General features: G+C 47.7%; 1 pseudogene; it reads right to left on the bottom strand.

Moving 5' to 3' along the window:
- Window positions 1-16,583: 16,583 nt before the first annotated feature.
- On the bottom strand, window positions 16,584-17,342 carry LOC144256936 (small ribosomal subunit protein eS6 pseudogene; annotated as a pseudogene).
- Between the last annotated feature and the right edge of the window lie 737 nt (window positions 17,343-18,079).

Raw genomic sequence — 18,079 nt, 5'->3', positions numbered from 1 at the left:
GAATACAGGTGTGTGCCATTGCACCCGGCTACACCTGGCTTTTTATATGTTTCTTTTTTTTTTTTTTTTTAAAGAGAGAGTGAGGAGAGAGAGAGAATTTTTAATATTTATTTTTTAGTTCTCGGTGGACACAACATCTTTGTTGGTATGTGGCACTGAGGATCGAACCCGGGCTGCACGCATGCCAGGCAAGCGCGCTACCACTTGAGCCACATCCCCAGCCCTACACCTGGCTTTTTAATAAATCTTTTTTTTTAATATTTATTTTTCAGGTGGACACAGTATCTTTATTTTATTTATTTTTATGTGGTTCTGAGGATCAAACCCAGGTCCTCGCACATGCCAGTCCAGCACTCTACCGCTGAGCCACAACCCCAGCCCTTTAATAAAGCTTTTAGACCTTATTGTATTTTACCACTACTGGTAGATGTTTGATCCCACAATATGAACCACATAAATGCGAACTTCATATTCTGTGGCCCGCAGCCTTCACCCTTGGTGTGAATTGTCACTGTTCCTGGGATGATCTGTGCTCTTCAGCACCTTCATGCTCCTGAAACTAATCACAAACGTGCACACATGTCAATTTTTTGCCCTCTGTTCCTTTAAATTAAAACCACCCAGCATAGGTTACTGAGGCAGGATTGCATTCAGCGCCTACCAGCAGCGCCTTAAATAAGAAATGAGGCCCATTGTTCTCGGATGACAGTTCAGGGTTAGGTGGTGCCAACTGCTGCCATTGCACTAGCACACGCTGCCCCTCTTTTAATTATTTAGTTATTTATTTTTGTACCAGGGATTGAACCCAGGGGTGCTTTGCTACTGAGCCACATCCCCAGCCCTTTTTATTTTGCTGAGGCTGGACTTGAACTTGCCATCCTCCTGCTTCAGCCTCCTGAATCGCTGGGATTACAGGTGTGCACCACTTTGCCTGGTAGGAGGAATAATCTCTAATGCTTCAGAGAACAGCGGAATAAGTACGGTTGACAAGAATTAATTGCGCTTTTCAAAATAGCTAGTAGAAGCCAGGTGCCGTGGCACACGCCTGTCATTCCACTAGCTCCGGAGGCTAAGGCAGGAGGATCAGGAGTTCAAAACCAGCCTCAGCAATGGTAAGGTGCTAAGCAACTCAGTGAGACTCTGTCTCTAAATAAAATACAAAATAGGGCTGGGGTGTGCCCCTGAGTTCAATCCCCAGTACAAAAAAAAAGAAAGAGAGCTAGCAGAGGGGATGTGCCCAACACAAAGAAATGAGATACGTGTTTAAGGCAATGGGTCCAGCAAGTATCCTGATCTGATCATTCCAAACATAAATGTTTGGAAATATTGCACTGGAAACCATAAATGTATACACTCACCATGTGTGGATTAAAAATTGAAGAGGACCCGGAGCTGTAGCTCAGTGGTAGAGCACTTGCCTCGCACATGTGAGGCACTGGGTTTGATTCTCAGCACCACAAAAAAAAAAAAAAAAAAAACAAGCAAACAAACAAACACAAGAGTGGGTTGTTATAAAATAGGTTGTTCACAGGGCTGGGGTTGCAGCTCATTGGTAGGGCGCTTGCTTAGCTGTGTGAGGCTCTGAATTCGGTTCTCAGCACCACATGTAAATAAATAAAGGTCCATCAACAACTAATAATTTTTTTCAAATGGGTTGTTCCCTTTATCTTCTCCTTTCTTCTGCAAATTTCCCTTCCACTTTCCACCATTAGTTGAAGCACCACAAAGCTCACCAGAAGCTAAGCAGGTACTAGTGCCATTCTCTTGAACTTTCCAACCTCCAGAACCCTGAGCCAAGATCAACCTCTATTCTTTATAAACCATCCAGTCTCAGGGTATTCTGCTATAGCATCTGAAAATGGACTAAGGCAAATAGTATCACCTCAAAGGGGCATTGTGAACATTAAATGAGTTTATATTTATCAAGCATGTAGAACAGTACCAGGCCCAGAGCGGGCATGAATGCCTGCGACCACTTTCTGATTTGTAACTGTCCGTGCCCAGTCACCCTGACAGACTGGCTTCTTGAGGGGAAGACAGGGCTTGTTCATCTCCACTTTTCTGGTGAAACACACAGCAGGGCTCATTCATGAAGGAGACATCTGAAAACTTATTTGCCACATACATATTATCACAGTCATGATCTTGGATGAATGTGTAGGTGTCCAAGCCATGGCCCTTGGCTGTCCTACCTCCGTGGGTCCAGTCCAGCCCCAACATGTCCACATGTCCCAGATGTAGGGAGTGTAGACTCAGTCACCCTCAGGTGGGCAGCATGGACAAGGGCGAGTCTGCAGCCCAGAGCAGAACCAGTGACTTGCCCAAGACAGTAACTGATCCTCCGGAATCCAGCACCTAGAGTAGGGCTCTGGGGTTTTTATGTTCATATGTCATTTAAATATTCTTTAATTTTGGGGAGGGGGTACTGGGGATTGAACTCAGGGGCACTGGACCTCTGAGCTACATCCCAGCCCTGTTTTGTATTTTATTTAGAGACAGGGTCTCACTGAGTTGCTTAGCACTTCACTTTTGCTGAGGCTGGCTTTGAACTTGAGATCCTCCTGTCTCAGCCTCCAGAGCTGCTGGGATGACACCCGGCTCATCTCTTGATTTCTAAACCCATTGTTCTGGTTTTCTTAACATTTTCAAGGGCTGGGGATGTGGCTCAAGCGGTAGCGCGCTTGCCTGGCATGCGTGTGGCCAGGGTTCGATCCCCAGCACCACATGCAAGCAAAGATGTTGTGTCCGCTGATAACTAAGAAATAAAATGTTTAAAAAAAAAAAAAAAAAAAAAACATTTTCAAACTGGCCTACAATCATATAAAACTGCCATTTGTAGGCCAGAGATTCCCAGGGGCTTAGGTCCAAGGGCACATAACAACAGGGTGGCAGGAATGTGAGAAAGACCCAGAAAAAAAAATGCAAACATGGATTCTTGCCTAAGCTGGAAATTTATAGGAGTTTTCCATGAGGTGGCAGCAGTTCTTCAAGTAGTTGTGGAAAAGATCTTGCTTTAAATTAAATTTTTTTTTTTTTTTTTTGGCTACTAAAGAGGCCTTGTTCAGACACTTGAACTTTGCCTGACTTTAAAACCCACGATTTAAAAATGTTGAAACTCTTTTCAAGAGTCACTGTTTTCTTGACAATATTATTTTCTACCACTGAGCTTCTCCTACCTTTCAAGGTCATTTCCAAAGGATTTAATAAAAGATGCAAAATCCAATTCCCACCGCAGCTACTGGAAAGCAGTGTTTAATTTTAGCGCTGCCAGCAAAATGGAGCCAGCGGTAAGTGATTTTGGCATCTGGAAGCGTTTCATGCTCCAGCACCGACCGGCTCGTCCCTCCTTCTCCTCTCCCAGACTGGCTGCCCTGTTAAATTCCATTTTCTCAAGAATTACCCTGATCTCCATTTACAGAGTGAGGAAGGGGAAGAATGAGGAAGTCACCGAGCTAGCTGGATTGCTCAGAGGACCCAGGGCAGCTGGATGGGCACTTCCAGAAGGGAACTGTTTAGTGTCTGGGAACAAAGGGCTGCATGGAGGAGGCCAGAGGGAGCCTGGGTCCCCGCGGGGGGGCCCCTCACCTGATCTCTCTCAGCCTCTGTTTTCAACAATAACCACAGTGACAACCACACCCGCTCAAAGGCCTGCAAGAACCGCCAGGGAGACTCTTGAAAAACTTTCTTTTTCTTTTTGTTTTTGAACAGTGTCTTGCTGAATCTGCCAGGCTGGTCTCCCACTCTGATCCTCCGGCCTCAGCCTCCCGAGGAGCCAGGGTAACCCTGGGGCACCACCGTTGTTTCTAGCCTGAAGCCCCTTTGTGCTCTGCAGTGAGGCATCCCCAGTTTAAATCCAATCAATCTTTTTTTCCACCTTCGCCTGCCTTTCCCACCAGAGAGACAAAGGAAGTGGAAGTGGGTCTTTCTCCTCTTCTGCACCAGCTCCAGGACCTCATCTCAGATTCCCCAGGGAGCCCTCCCCCCACTGGGGGCTGTCGCCCTGGTCGCTCTGGGGTGGGGGCGTGAACTGGAAGCAGCCACTGGCTCAGCCCTCTGACCGCCCTTGAAGGGACTCTGCCGGTCCCTGGGTGGTCACGTGGAGTTCTAGCTGGGGACACTGCCAGCCGAGAAACCAAAGCTTTGGCTTTGGTCTGCTAAACACCAACTTCCAATTCGACCTAAGGGATCCCCAGGGTGGGAGGCCGCAGGGCCTGGTGGAGTGAAATGAGCTGACTGTCACTCTGGTCCTAGGACACCATTTTTACTTCATCTTTGTTGTTTATTTTATTTTATTTGTTTTTAGTTTGGGGTACCAGGGTTTGAACCCCTGGGGGGGGGGCTACCCCTGAGCCACAACCTCAGCCCTTTTTTTTTTTTTTTTTTTTTTTTTTTTTTAGAGAGAGTGAGAGAGGAGAGAGAGAGAGAGAGAGAGAGAGAGAGAGAGAGAGAGAGAGAGAGAGAGAGAGAATTTTTAATATTTATTTTTTAGTTCTCGGCAGACACAACATCTTTGTTGGTATGTGGTGCTGAGGATCGAACCCGGGCCGCACGCATGCCAGGCGAGCGCTCTACCGCCTGAGCCACATCTCCAGCCCAACCTCAGCCCTTTTTATATTTTTATTTTTATTTTTTTGAGATAAGGTCTTGCTAACTTGCTTAGGCCCTCCCTGAATTGCTGAGGCTGGCTTTGAACTTGAGATCCTCCTGCCTCCGCTGCCTCCTGAGTCACTGGGACTATATAGGCATGTGTCACCACCCCACCCGGTTTAACTGCATGTTTGTACAAGTGCCCCACAGGGCAAGTGGTTATCTGTGACCCATAATTTGTGAGATCTTTAATTTAATATAATTATAAGGATACTCCTAAAATTCACGTCCAAATAACTGAAGGCTCCTCCAGATGACTGCTCAAGTACATCTCTTCCTCCTCCTTTCTCTTTCATGTCTCTTCCCCTAAATGATGCTTCAACCCAGAATTTACACACACACACACACACACACACACACACACACTGTTTTTTTTTTTAGCAGTGCCAGGGATAGAACAAGGCTTGCTGGGCAAGTGTTCTACCACAGAGATACACCCCATTGGTTTTATTATTGTTTTTTTATTTTTTTCTTTTTTTACTAATTTATTTGTTGCAGTGGGGCTTATTAAGCCTCGATAATGAAAACATCAGTAGGTTTTAGGTCAAAGTCATTCATTAGTATGGCATCTTCAGATGGGAATAGCATGTCAAGGAATTTCCCCGCAGCTGCTGGGGTCAGCATTTGAGTGACATCCCCTCCCACCTCCTCCCCCTGGACTCAAGCAGGAATCTGACCCCTAAGTCATATGTTAATGGATGGAGAGGGGGGAGGTCTGGCCTGGAGTTGGGAGGGAGGAGGTCTGACCACCCGGCTGTTTAGAGGTGAGGCCTTTGGGAGTAGTTAGGTTTAGTGGAGGTCTTTGGGGTTCAGCCCCAGGCTTGGATCCTGGTGGCTTTGCAGAGACCGGACCCACGGGTGGCACGGTGGTGTGGGTCCTGTCTCTGTCTTGTGATGCTCCCTGCCACCTTGGGACTCTGCCAGCAAGGAGGACATCTCTATAATCAAGAATGCCCTTGCCCTGCCCTTGAACTTCCAGAAGTGTGTGCTAAATAAAGTTCTCTTCTTTATGGAGTTAGCCTCACTGAGGTCTTTGGCAGGATTTTTTGTTTGTTTGTTTGTTTGTTTTTTAAGCATATTAAGCAGGGGGGTTTATTTAAAAAGGGGTAACATAGACTTGTCCCGGGAGGGAGAAGGGGGCCAGGGCTGGTATCCTGGTATCCGGAGAAGGAAAACCAGGGTGTTCTGACTTTTTATAGGTTTCCTTTGTTCTCCTGCTCTCTCCCCCAATCTCTCTCCTTCCTGCCGGGTGACTAGGCCCAGGAATGCTCAGTGGGAAGGCCAAAAGGTGGGGAGGCATTTGGTTTGTTGTTATTGTTGTTGTTTTGCTGCTGGGGATTAAACCAGGGGAGCCTGACCACAGAGCAACATCCCCAGCACACACACCCCGCCTTTCTTTTTGAGACAGGGTCTCACTAAATTGCTGAGGCTGGCCTGGAACTTGGGATCCTCCTGCCTCAGCCTCCGAGTCACTGGGATTACAGGGGTGGGCCATCGGGCCCAGTAGGCCTTCTGTTAGAATAATGAACACATACACCATCCCATCAAGAATGGTCTTCTGGGGCTGGGTCTGCCCCCTCCCCACTGAGCTCTGCAGACACAGCACAGGGCTAGTGAGAGCAGGACCGGCCACTTTGGGCCTCACTGAGGAAAAGAACATGGGCAAAGGAGGTCCTAAGAAGCCCAGAGGCAAAGGCCCGCAGGTGCATTCTTTGCGCAAACTTGCCGGGAGGAGCCCGAGGAGAAGCACCCAGATGCTCCCGTCAAGTTCCCAGAGTTTCTAAGACGTGCTCAGAGAGGGGGGCAGATCATGTCTGCTGAGGACACGGCCCGGTGGAGAGCCATCTGTGAACTGCGTGTGGACCCAACCGGCATCGCAGCCGGTGAAGAGGGAAGTCTGGAATCTGGGGACTTTAAGGAGGGGCACTCCTGCAGGCGACACCGCCCAGAGGCAGGTGAGCTCCTGCCAGGTCCCACACAGCTCAGCCACAGAGCCCCGCAGCCTCTCAGAGATGGGTGTGGCCTGCCAAGATGCCAATCAACCTGCCGACTGCAAGACCTCACGGCGAGACGCCGCCCCTGAAACCTCATCCCTGCCTCTGATGGCCCTGGAGTGAGCCACCAGAGCCATTTCCAACGGTTCTGTTCCTGCTCCTACCAGGACTGAAGCAGCCGTCAGACGCTCTGCTTTAAAACGGATTCTGACTTTCTCTTAGGTCTTCGACTGGGTTTTTCTCGGGTGGCTTATCCCCTCCTGAGCAGGAAAAATTACCCTGGCAAAGTGCTGGCCATCTCGCTATACTGCCCGTGATGAAAGAGGAACGAGAACTACGTCCCTCCTAAAGGGGAAGCAAAAAGAGGTTCAAGGATCTCATGCACCCAAGAGACCTCCATCAGCCACCTTCTTGTTCTGTTCTGAGTATCGCCCCCAAATCAAAGGAGAACATTCCAGCTTATCCATGAGTGATTTGCAAAGAAACTGGGAGAGATGTGGAGCCGGGCGCGGTGGGTGGGGCACACATCTGTGATCCCAGAAGCTCAGGAGGCTGAGGCAGGAGGATCTCTGAGCTCCAAGCCAGCCTCAGCAAAAAGTGAGATGCTAAGCAACTCCATGAGACCCTGACTCTAAATAAAATACAAAATAGGGCTGGGGACATAGCTCAGTGGTCGAGTGCCCCTGAGCTCAATCCCTGGTACAAAAAAAAATGAGTTGTAAATGGGGACAGTAGTGTTCATCTTCAGTTGTCTCTGATGGAGTTTATACAAAATAATTGTTAACTGGATACCACTCTGTAAATGAAAAAAAAAAAAGTTGCAGCTGTTTTGTTGACATTCTAAATGCTTCTAAGTAAATACAATTAAAAATAAAAAAAGGAGTTTCCTGTGGCTGAGGACACAGCTCATTTGCAGAGTACTTGGCTGGCAAGTGCAAGGCCCAGGGCGCAATCCATCCGCAAAAAAAAAAAAAAAAAAAAAAAAGATTTTTATTGTGGTAAAACACACATAAAAATTGTCACTGTGAGCATTTTCCCTTTTCTCTTTTTCGTGTGCATGATCTGGAGAGGGAAGTCAGGCCTCCTGTGAGCATGCCAAGTACTCCCTAAGTACTCCCTCCACCAGGGAGTTCCCCCTCTGGCCCATCTCACCCCTGTGGGGGGTACAGCAGTGCTAAGTACAGGGCTGGGGGGCTGGGGGCAAAGCCTGGCTTGGCAGGTGGGAAGCCCTGGGTTCCGACCCTAGCATGTGAAAACAATGAAAGGAGGATGGGGGCTAAGGGGCATGCCTGCCATCCCGGCCACTCGGAGGCTGAGGCAGGAAGATTGCAAGTTGGAGGCCAGCCTCAGCAACTTAGTGAGGCCCAGAGCAACTTGTGAGAGCCTGGATCTAAATAAAAAATAAAGAAAAAGGCTGGGGCTGGGACTGGGGCTCAGTGGTTAACTGCCCCTGCCCTCAATCCCAATCCCCAGTTCAAACAAAAGGGTCCTACTCATCCTGCAGCCCACCTGGAGCCCACTGAGCCACTCCCTGTCCTGAGTGCAGCTGCTACACGGGCTGCAGATGAGAGTGGAGGGATTTTTTTTTTTTTTTTTTTTTTGATACCAGGGATTGAACTCAGGGGACCGAAACCACTGAGCCACATCCCCAACCCTATTTTGTATTTTATTTAGAGACAGGGTCTGAGTTGCTTACTGCCTCATCTTTGTTGAGGCTGGCTTTGAACTCCTGATCTTCCTGCCTCAGCCTCCCAAAGCCGCTGGGATTACAGGCCTGTGCCACCATGCCCGGTTTGCAAGCAAAATTTTTTTTTTAAACTTTTTTAGTTGTAGATGGACACCGCCAACAAAAAATAATAATAGGGCTGGGGATGTGGCTCAAGCGGTAGCGCGCTCGCCTGGCATGCGTGTGGCCCGGGTTCGATCCTCAGCACCACATACCAACAAAGATGTTGTGTCCGCCGAGAACTAAAAAAATAAATAATAATAATAATAATACCTTTATTTTATTTATTTTTATGTGGTGCTGAGGATTGGACCCAGTGCCTCACACATGCCAGGCAAGCGCTCTACCACTGAGCCACACACCTAGCCCCGTGCAAACAATTTTTAACCACAGTTTCTTCATGGGAAATTCGTGGCCAGAAAGCAGGAGATCTGGAAACTTGAACTTTACACATTACACATAAGTGGATAAAATGCACTCATATATGCACACACACACACAGAGACACTCCCACATACACACACCCACACAAACATGTTTTCACACACACACACAAAAAAAACAGGAAAATGTACCTATACAATGCTCAAATGCTCATAGACACAAATCTTCAATGACACACACACATACATGTTCATCATAATGCATGGCCCCATGTATGCACACACACACATGCCCTCCACAACACACACACACACACACACAGACATGGCCATACACATACACACGCTCACACATACACAGAGGTTTATGTACGTACAGCTGGACAGATATGCGCACGCATCCACACACTCACACTCATGCTGGCATACACGCCATGCTCACAGTTATGCATAACAGTTGTGCGCGCACACACACACACACACACATACACCCTTTGACCTCTCCTGCACACCCACAAACACACCATGTTCACACTCCACCGTATAGCACGCTCACTCACATACCCAGATTCACACACACGTACATTCACACTGACACACAAGCATACACACTTGCTCACTAACTCACATCCATACACATACTCGCACATCTTCACCTATAAATATGTACGTACCCTCTCACACACACACCTACACGAATTCACTTACACAGCACAAACACCTGGGCCATCATAGACACGCGCACGGGTGCACTCTCGCATGTGCCATATATACACACATGCACACACACCCACACACACTCTCACACATGTGCCACATATGCACACCTGTGCTTCTTCCCGAGCTGAGCCTGGCTGGGCCCCTGTGGGCCACTTCAGACCTGTCTCCACAGCCTGCCGCCCAGGTCTGCTCTGGTGAGCAGCAGGGGCTGGTGGCACTGGGAAGGACAGGTCCTGGGGTTGCATTGGAGGGATGTGCAAGAGGCTGCTCAGGGCACGACGTGGAGCCCAGGAGGGACCTGGAGCTTCCAGAGGGTCCAGCAGCCGCCTCTGAGACCAGAGCCTGGCCAGGTGTGCAAAGAGGCCCGCGCTCAGCGCTCCAGCCCCTCCAGCCCAGCCCGGGATGCTCAGGAGAGGCTGGGCCGGCTCTGCAGGTCTGGCTGGAGGTGTGTCCTGCCTGTGCCTCCCCAGGATTATCCCCACACCCGCCCCTAGGCTTGGCCAGGCCCAGGGCTGGCTGGATCTGGGAGGGAAGGAGAGCAGGTGCCCTGAGGGCTGGGGCAGGAAGCCAGTCAGCCTCAGCTCCAGTCTCTGGCTGGAACCGCTGTGCTCTGTTCTGGAAGCTTTGCTGCCAGTGTCTCTGGCTGCCTGCTGGTGGCCTGGCCCGCCTGGGGACCTCAGCTGGAAGCCTGGGTGTGGTGTGCCACCTGAGGATACTGTACAACTGAGGTCTGACCTTGGTTTCTCCCAGGCCTGCCCCCTTTGTTCGTGGTGTCAGGACATCAGGAATGTGCATGGGAGGACACATGCTCCCCTTAGTTCCCTGCTGTGCTGTTGATCTGGGCGGCTCAAGGGCCCTTCTACACCCAGGAGCTTGCAGGAAACAGGTGCCTGTGGAGCTGCAGGTCTTTGCAGGCCCCACCGCACTCCCTAGGGGACCGCCTTCCCCAGGGGCTCAGGCTGGGGAGAATTGATCATCCCAACCAACCTGTAGGGCGCCCTCAGCCTTCCCAGGACTGGAGGCACCTGTGGGTTTTTTTTTTTTAAACAGGGTTTCTGGGGTCCCTGTGATATTGAATGTGGCCTTGGGCTGGCATGGAGATAGGAGTGGGTGGATAGGCAAAGTGGGGCATCCTACCCAGGTCCCTTGCCTCCTCCCCTCCACAGGGCACCTGGCTCCTTTCTCCTTCTCTCATTTTTCCACTGGCCAAAGGAAACTGAATCCAAGTCAGCCTCTCTCTCTCTCTCTCTCTTTCTCTGGGGATCAAACCCAGGCCCCCACGGAGCCACACACCCAGCCTGCCAATTTTAAAAAAGTTGAACATAAAGACCCACCAATTCCACTCCCAGCTGCCAAGAAAGTGCAAGACACCCACACAGAGATTAACATGAAAACATTCACAGCAGCTTTAGCCACAAAAATCTCTAACTAGTCAGGGACCGCGGCGCATGCCTGGAATCCCCGTGGCTTGGGAGGCTGAGGCAGGAGGATAGCAATTTCAAAGCCAGTTTCAGCAAATTAGTAAAGCTCTAAGCAACTTCACAAGGCCCTGTCTCTAAATAAAATACAAAAAAAGGCTGGGGATGTGGCTCAGTGGTTAAGCCACCCTGGGTTCACTTCCAGGTACCAAAAAAAAAAAAAAAAAAAGCCAAGTTAGACAGAGTGACATAGTCGCCCCACACAGTTCTAGAGGAGGCCAAGTAGTGACAGAAAGCTGATCAGAGATGGCCAGGGCCTGAGGCAGATAGAGGAGGTTACTGGAGGGAGGGGTCAGGAAACGTGAGTGCCACATGGCGGTGGGGCTACCTGAGAGAACCCTGGATAAGGCCTGGCATAGGAGGCACATGGAAACAAATGCATTTTATTGTGTCAATAAAATACTTGAATAAACCTGTTTATGAAAATAGAGCCAGCTCCGCTCCTCCCACCCCCTAGTGGGTGCCAGCAGGAACGGGAGGCTGGAGCCAGAGGTGCCCTGAGCAAGTGTCCTGCACAAACCACTGGGCAGGCCCGCAAGGCCACTGAGATCCAGCCAGAGATTCGGCAGGCCGAGGTGGGGCCGGGTTCAGCAGCTCACCCACGCGGGGCCAGCACAGCCGTTCCCTTGACGTGTGCGCACTCGGACATGTCTGTGTCCCTGCGCACCTCTGCCCCCTGTGCCTCCTCTCCAGCCCCATCCATCTTCCTGTTAGGAAAGGTCTGTGCATCGTTAGAGGGCTGTTTAAATGTCCCCTCCCCAGCTCCTGGGGACTTTTTATATTTCCCGCTGCTGGAGGGAGACAACTCAGGACTTCCAGCCTGTGTTCTCCCAGGCGGCCCTGGCCAGCGGTCACTCCTGCCCCTGTCGCACCATACCGTACTCCTGACCAACTGTCCCCTTGGCCACATGGTGACTCCCTGGGACCAAGGTCAGTGCAAAGCACTCAGCACACTCCTAAATATCTCTCGAGGTGGGTTGGCCGCCCTTGGCCCCCGAGAAACCTCCCCAATTTGCGTAGGCGACTTGCGACAGGGCTGGTGTCTCCAGATGTGGGTGTGGGGGCAGGCTCCTAGCCTGAGCTCCTGGCTCTGGGGTGTGTCCTGAGGTCCCCCCACCTACGCTGAGCACGGCTCTGGGCTGGGAGCCCCCGCCTCCCCGGAGCCCCCCGGGCTGAGTGGGACAGAGGCACAGGTGGCTGCCGGAGCCAAGGGGCGCCTGCTGCCCGGCCGCCCTCCACTCTGCAAGGCCTTGTTCCAGTTTGGGCGGCCGGTGTCCACCCCTTGCTTTGTCCCCTTCCACTCTGCAGGGACCCAATCCCTGCAAGCTTAGCACAGCCCACCTGGAGGATGGAGGTGGCCCAGGAGGTCGGTTGCTCTGGATCTGAGAGATGAGTTTGGCCAGTGGATTTGGACTCCTTTGATGAACTTAGAGTCCCGGCTGTTTTGTGTTTTACTATATAAATCTGGTTAACTTTATCAACGAGGCTTATGTTGGCAGTGGTTGATATTCTTGCTTGAATTTGGCTTTGGAATCCCATGGTCCCTGTACACACATTTGTGTCCCTGTGTCCCTGTCATTTATAAATGGAACCACTTTGTGGCTCCCTGATGCCTAGAACAATGCTGGAACTGGATAAAAGTTCAGAATAACTTTTGTCCATTTTGTTTTCAGAAACTTGATTTTTTTTTTTTTTTCCCCAGTACTAGAGAGAGGACTGGGAGCTTCACATGTGCTAGGCAAGAGCTCTACCCCTGGGCTTCATCCCCAGCCCTTTTTAAAACTTTCTTTTCTTTTTGGTACTGGAGATCGAACCCAGGGGAGTTTAACTACTGAGCTACACCCCAACCCTTTGTATTTTTTTCTAATTTTGAAACAGGGTCTCACTAAATTACTGAAGCTGGCCTTGAACTTGTGATCTTCCTGCCTCAGCCTCCAAGTTGTTGGAATTATGGTCAAGGGCCACAGTGCCTGAAGGGAAGGGAAACTTGATTTTGAGACAATGAACTTTCCTAATTAGGTTTTATTTGTTATTATTATTATTATTATTATTATTATTATTATTTTTGGTGCTGGGGATTGAACCCTAGGCAAACACTCTACCAACTGAGCTATATCCCCAGCCCCAAGGTTTTATTTTTTTAAATCTTAAATGTCCTGGGGCTGGGGATGTGGCTCAGCGGTAGCGCGCTCGCCTGGCATGCGTGCGGCCTGGGTTCGATCCTCAGCACCACATACCAACAAAGATGTTGTGTCCGCCGAGAACTAAAAAATAAATATTAAAAAATTCTCTCTCTCTCTCTCCTCTCTCACTCTCTCTTTAAAAAAAAAAAAAAAAAAAAGAAAAAAAATAAATCTTAAATGTCCTGTCTGTAGGATACCTCACTGATCATTTCACTTTACCTGGAAACAAAATATAACCTTTTATCTGGAGCCAAATAACCCTTATTTTCTTCTCATTTTCAATTCATTGGTACAGCAGACAAAATTGGGCCATATATTTTATTTCACGGTATACCACCTAAAACAGTAGGACCTAGCATTAGTGCCTATGTTTTACTCTAAGTTTTTATAAGAATTAGAACTGGGCTGGGGTTCTATCCTCAGCACCACATAAAAATAAATAAGTGAAATAAAGGTATTGTGTCCAACTACAACTAAAAAAAACAAACAAACAAAAAACAACAACAAAAAATTAGAACTAACATCTAAACAGGATGTATCCAAATCATTTGCTGTTTGTAACAATAAGAATGAATCTTAAACATAAACAGGGTTGAAAGAGAAAAAAAAACTTAAGTTCAGAAAAATACAGTGGATTTGTGCTGAAGGAAGTCAGTATTCAGGTTATCCCAATGGGTAGACTGCAAGGGCGACGGGGGCTTCTGCTACGTTGTCATTGTTTAATTTCCGGAACTGGGCTGGATGCGGAAAAATATTTGCTTTGAAAAGGAAAACAAAAAAAAATTTTATTTGGCAGCACTGGAGACTGAACCAGGGGCCCTCCACTCCTGAGCCACATCCCTAACCCTTTTTATATTTTATTTAGAGACAGGGCCTTGCTAAATTGCTGAGGCTGGCTTTGAACTTGTGATCCTCCTGCCTCAGCCTCCCAAGCCGCTGAGATCACAGGTGCGTGTCAACACACCTGCCACTTTGAAAATTTATAGAGCTATTCACTATTTGCACTCTTTCTTACATGCATGGTGAATAATACATACACACACACACAACAAACAAAAACCCACAATGAAACCAAATTTTAGTGTCTTTTCCAGAGACAATTAGGGATTTTTATTCCTTTGCCCTTTATCTTCTGTAAACCAGCAAGTAGTAACACTGGGAAAGAATGAGTTTTTAGTTTTTTTTTTTTTAATATTTATTTTTTTAGTTGTACTTAGACACAATACCTTTATTTACTTATTTTTATGTAGTGCTGAGGATTCAACCCAGGGCCTCGCATGTGCTAGGTGAGTGCTCTACCACTGAGCCACAACCCCAACCCCTTAGTTTTTAATTCTCTATTGTTGAATGAGGGGTTTCATTTATTTTTTAATTTTTATTTATTTTTTTAATATTTATTTTTTAGTTTTCGGTGGACACAACATCTTTATTTGTATGTGGTGCTGAGGATCGAACCCGGGTGAGCGTTCTACCGCTTGAGCCACATCCCCAGCCCAGGTTTCATTTATTTTAGTTAATGTTTTAGAACTGTTGTTGTAAAATCTACAAAATTACCTGCATCTGTTTTAATTGATAATTGATGACTTAGGACTCTTCTCAGTATGATTATTTCAGTTTGCTCTGAGATTCTTGTTTAACAGAGAAATACTTACTGGACACAGTGGCACTCACCTCTAATCCTAGCAACTCAGGAGGCTGAGGCAGGAGGATCCCAAGTTCAAGGCCAGCCTCAGCAACTTAGTGAGGCCCTAAGCAACTTATTGACACCCTGCCTCAAAATAAAACATAAAAAAGGCTGGGGATGTGGTTCCGTGGTTCAGCACCCCTGAGTTCAATCCCCAGTACCTAAATAAATAAATAAATAAAGGCTGGGGATGTGGCTCAGTGCTAAAGCACCCAGTTTAAAATCCCCAGTACCGTGAAGAGATCAGAATATGCTTCCCCCAAATATGCCAGTTTGGCCTGGGGATTAGCTTGAGCTGAAGGCAACCAAAGAAAAGCAAACACAGAGAAAGCTCTCTGCCTGACCTCTATCTGCCCTGAAGCAGGACATAAATTTATGAACATGTCTGCTCCCCTCCCCCACCAGGAAGGACAAAGGTTTGTCACCAGATGTGACTTTAGGCCCTTATCAGCCTGGAGAGAGAGCAAGAGGTATCCACATAAGTTGTGTGAACTAACCTTTATCTGCCCTCGGGTTCCCATATATTTGCCTTCCCATAATTTGCTGCCCCAAGAGGCTCAAAGTCCTTTTCCTGTCACATTTCTGAAAATTTGTTTGCTTAGTTTTAATTTTTCTTTCTTTCTGTGAAATATGCTATACGAGGCAGAGTTCTAAGCAAGCTCTTTGAGGGTCACTCTTTTTTTTTAAAGAGAGAGAGAGAGACAGAAAGAGAGAATTTTTAATATTTATTTTAGTTTTCGGTGGACACAACATCTTTGTTGGTATGTGGTGCTGAGGATCGAACCCGGGCCGCACGCATGCCAGGCGAGCGCGCTACCGCTTGAGCCACATCCCCAGCCCAGAGGGTCACTCTTTCCTGGAGTTTTCTCCTGTGCATATATGAAATGCACATGTTAATAAACTTGCTTTTCTCTTATTAATTTGTCTTGTGTTACCGTGGGGTCCCAGCGAAGAACTCAGGAAGGCAGATGGACCATTATTTTTTCCCCTCTACATTATCACTACTACGCAAAGTGATGCATAGATTCAGCACAATCTCTATCAAAATCCCAGTGATTGCCGCACATGCCTATAATCCTGGCAGTTTGGGAGGCTGAGGCAGGAGGATTAGATCCTGAGTTTGAAGCCAGCCTCAGCAACTTAGTGAGGCCCTAAGCAACTTGGAGAGACCTTGTCTGTAAATAAAATGTAAAAAAAAGGGCTAGGGATGTGGCTCAGTGGTTAACCACCCCTGGATTCAATCTCCAGTACCAAAAAATAAAACATAAAAAAATCCCAATGGTGGGGCTAGAGCTGTAGCTCAGTGCTAGAGTGACCCTGAGTTCAATAACAGTCCCACAAAAAAAAAAGCAAAAAATATTTGCAAATCATATTTCTGGTAAGAATGTATAAAGTGCAAAAGTCTCTGAGAGAAAGGGAACTCGATTTTCAAAATGGACAAAGAATTTGATGGACATTTCCCCAAAGATATACAATAACCAATAAGCACAGAAAAAGATGTCCCACACCATTAGTCCCCAGGAGAAGGCAAGTCAAAACCTGCACCTACATGAGACCTATCCCCTTCACCCTGTGTGAGACAGTTACCATTTTGGAAAGAAAACAAAACACACAGGGGCTGGGGATGTGGCTCAAGCGGTAGCGCACTCGCCTGGCATGCGTGCGACCCGGGGCTGATCCTCAGCACCACATACAAAGATGTTGTCTGCCGAAAACTAAAAAAATAAATAAATATTAAAAAATTCTCTCTCTTTAAAAAAAAAAATTCTTATTTTTGACTGGACTCAGACTTAGAAGTAGAAGCTCTCAGAGAAGACAGCCTACGTCTCTTGGTAATCTGTTTCTGGTGTTTTTCTTTGGCTTCTTTCATTCTCTTGGCCAAAAGTTTGGCATATTCTGCAGCCTCTTCTTTATTCTTCTTAGTACACTGTTTCTTCAGAGCAATATGCTGGCGCTTGTGTTGCAGGACACGTGGAGTAACAAGACGCTGAATCTTTGGTGCTTTGGTCCTGGGTTTTTTACCTTCCTTGTTTAAGGGTTTTCTGACAACCTATTGGCGGACATCATCTTCCTTAGAGAGATTGAACAGTTTGCGGATTCTACTAGCTCTTTTGGGTCCCAGTCTTCGAGGTACAGTCGTATCAGTAAGTCCAGGAATATCCTTCTCTCCTTTTTTTACAATACCAAGTTGAGAACCCTCAGATTGGCATCCACAATGCAACCTCGAACAGATTTGCGCTTTCTCTCTCCAGTTCGCCTGGGTCTATAACATGAGTGCCCCTTACTCAGTAGTAGGCGAACACCTACTGGCCATGGGTCAAGACACCCTGCTTCATGGGGAAACCTTGTTTGTCGTTCCCACCACTGATTCGGACCACATAACCCTTCCATTCTTCACCCAGAGCATCCGCAGCAACTTCTGTGGCCATACGCTTCTCATAAAAAGTACGAAGTTTGCGTTCATTGTCCACTTCAATGAGTTTCTGACAGCCAGTGGCTGGGAAGGAGATATTCAGCTTCATCTTGGAGCAGCCCCCACAAGGGGGCATGAAAAAGGGGCCCGACTTCCGCTTAACCCAGGTCACATGAGCCAAGATTTAAACCAAGTCTTTTTTTTTTTTTTTAAGAGAGAGAGAGAGATTTTTTTTTAAATAAAGACTTTTTTTTTTTTTTTTAAAGAGAGAGTGAGAGAATTTTAATATTTATTCTTTAGTTTTCGGCGGACACAACATCTTTGTGGCGCGGAGGATCGAACCTGGGCTGCAGGCATGCCAGGCAAGTGCTCTACCACTTGAGCCACATCCCCAGCCCCTCGTGTGTCAACTTTCAAAGCAGCATGGTTCACAACAGGCCAGAGGCAGAAACACCTGAAGGGTCTGTCCAGGGATGAATGGGAACTAGATCCAGCATATACACCCGATGGAATATTAGTCACCCCTATAAAGGAATGACATTCTGCCGCACACTAAAACATATGGCATTACAAACATTAAACTAGCTGGGATAGTGACCCACACCATAGTCCTGGCAACTCTGGAAGCTGAGGCAGGAGGATCACAAAGTTCCAGGCTAGCTTGGGCAACTTCGTGAGACCCTGTCTCAGAAGAAAAACTGAAAAGAGTTGGAGATATAGCTCAGTGGTAGAGTGCATCTGGCGAGATGGTGCACACCTGTAATCCCAAAGGTTTAGGAGGTTGAGGCAGGAGGATCTAGAGTTCAAAGCCAGCCTCAGCAAAAGTGAGGTGCTAAGTAACTCAGTGAGAC

The sequence above is a fragment of the Urocitellus parryii genome, chromosome 9 (assembly GCF_045843805.1).
Source record: "Urocitellus parryii isolate mUroPar1 chromosome 9, mUroPar1.hap1, whole genome shotgun sequence".
Classification (NCBI taxonomy): Eukaryota; Metazoa; Chordata; class Mammalia; order Rodentia; family Sciuridae; genus Urocitellus; species Urocitellus parryii.
Note: the sequence above shows the minus strand (reverse complement) of the source record. Positions and strands in the feature narration are given on the sequence as shown.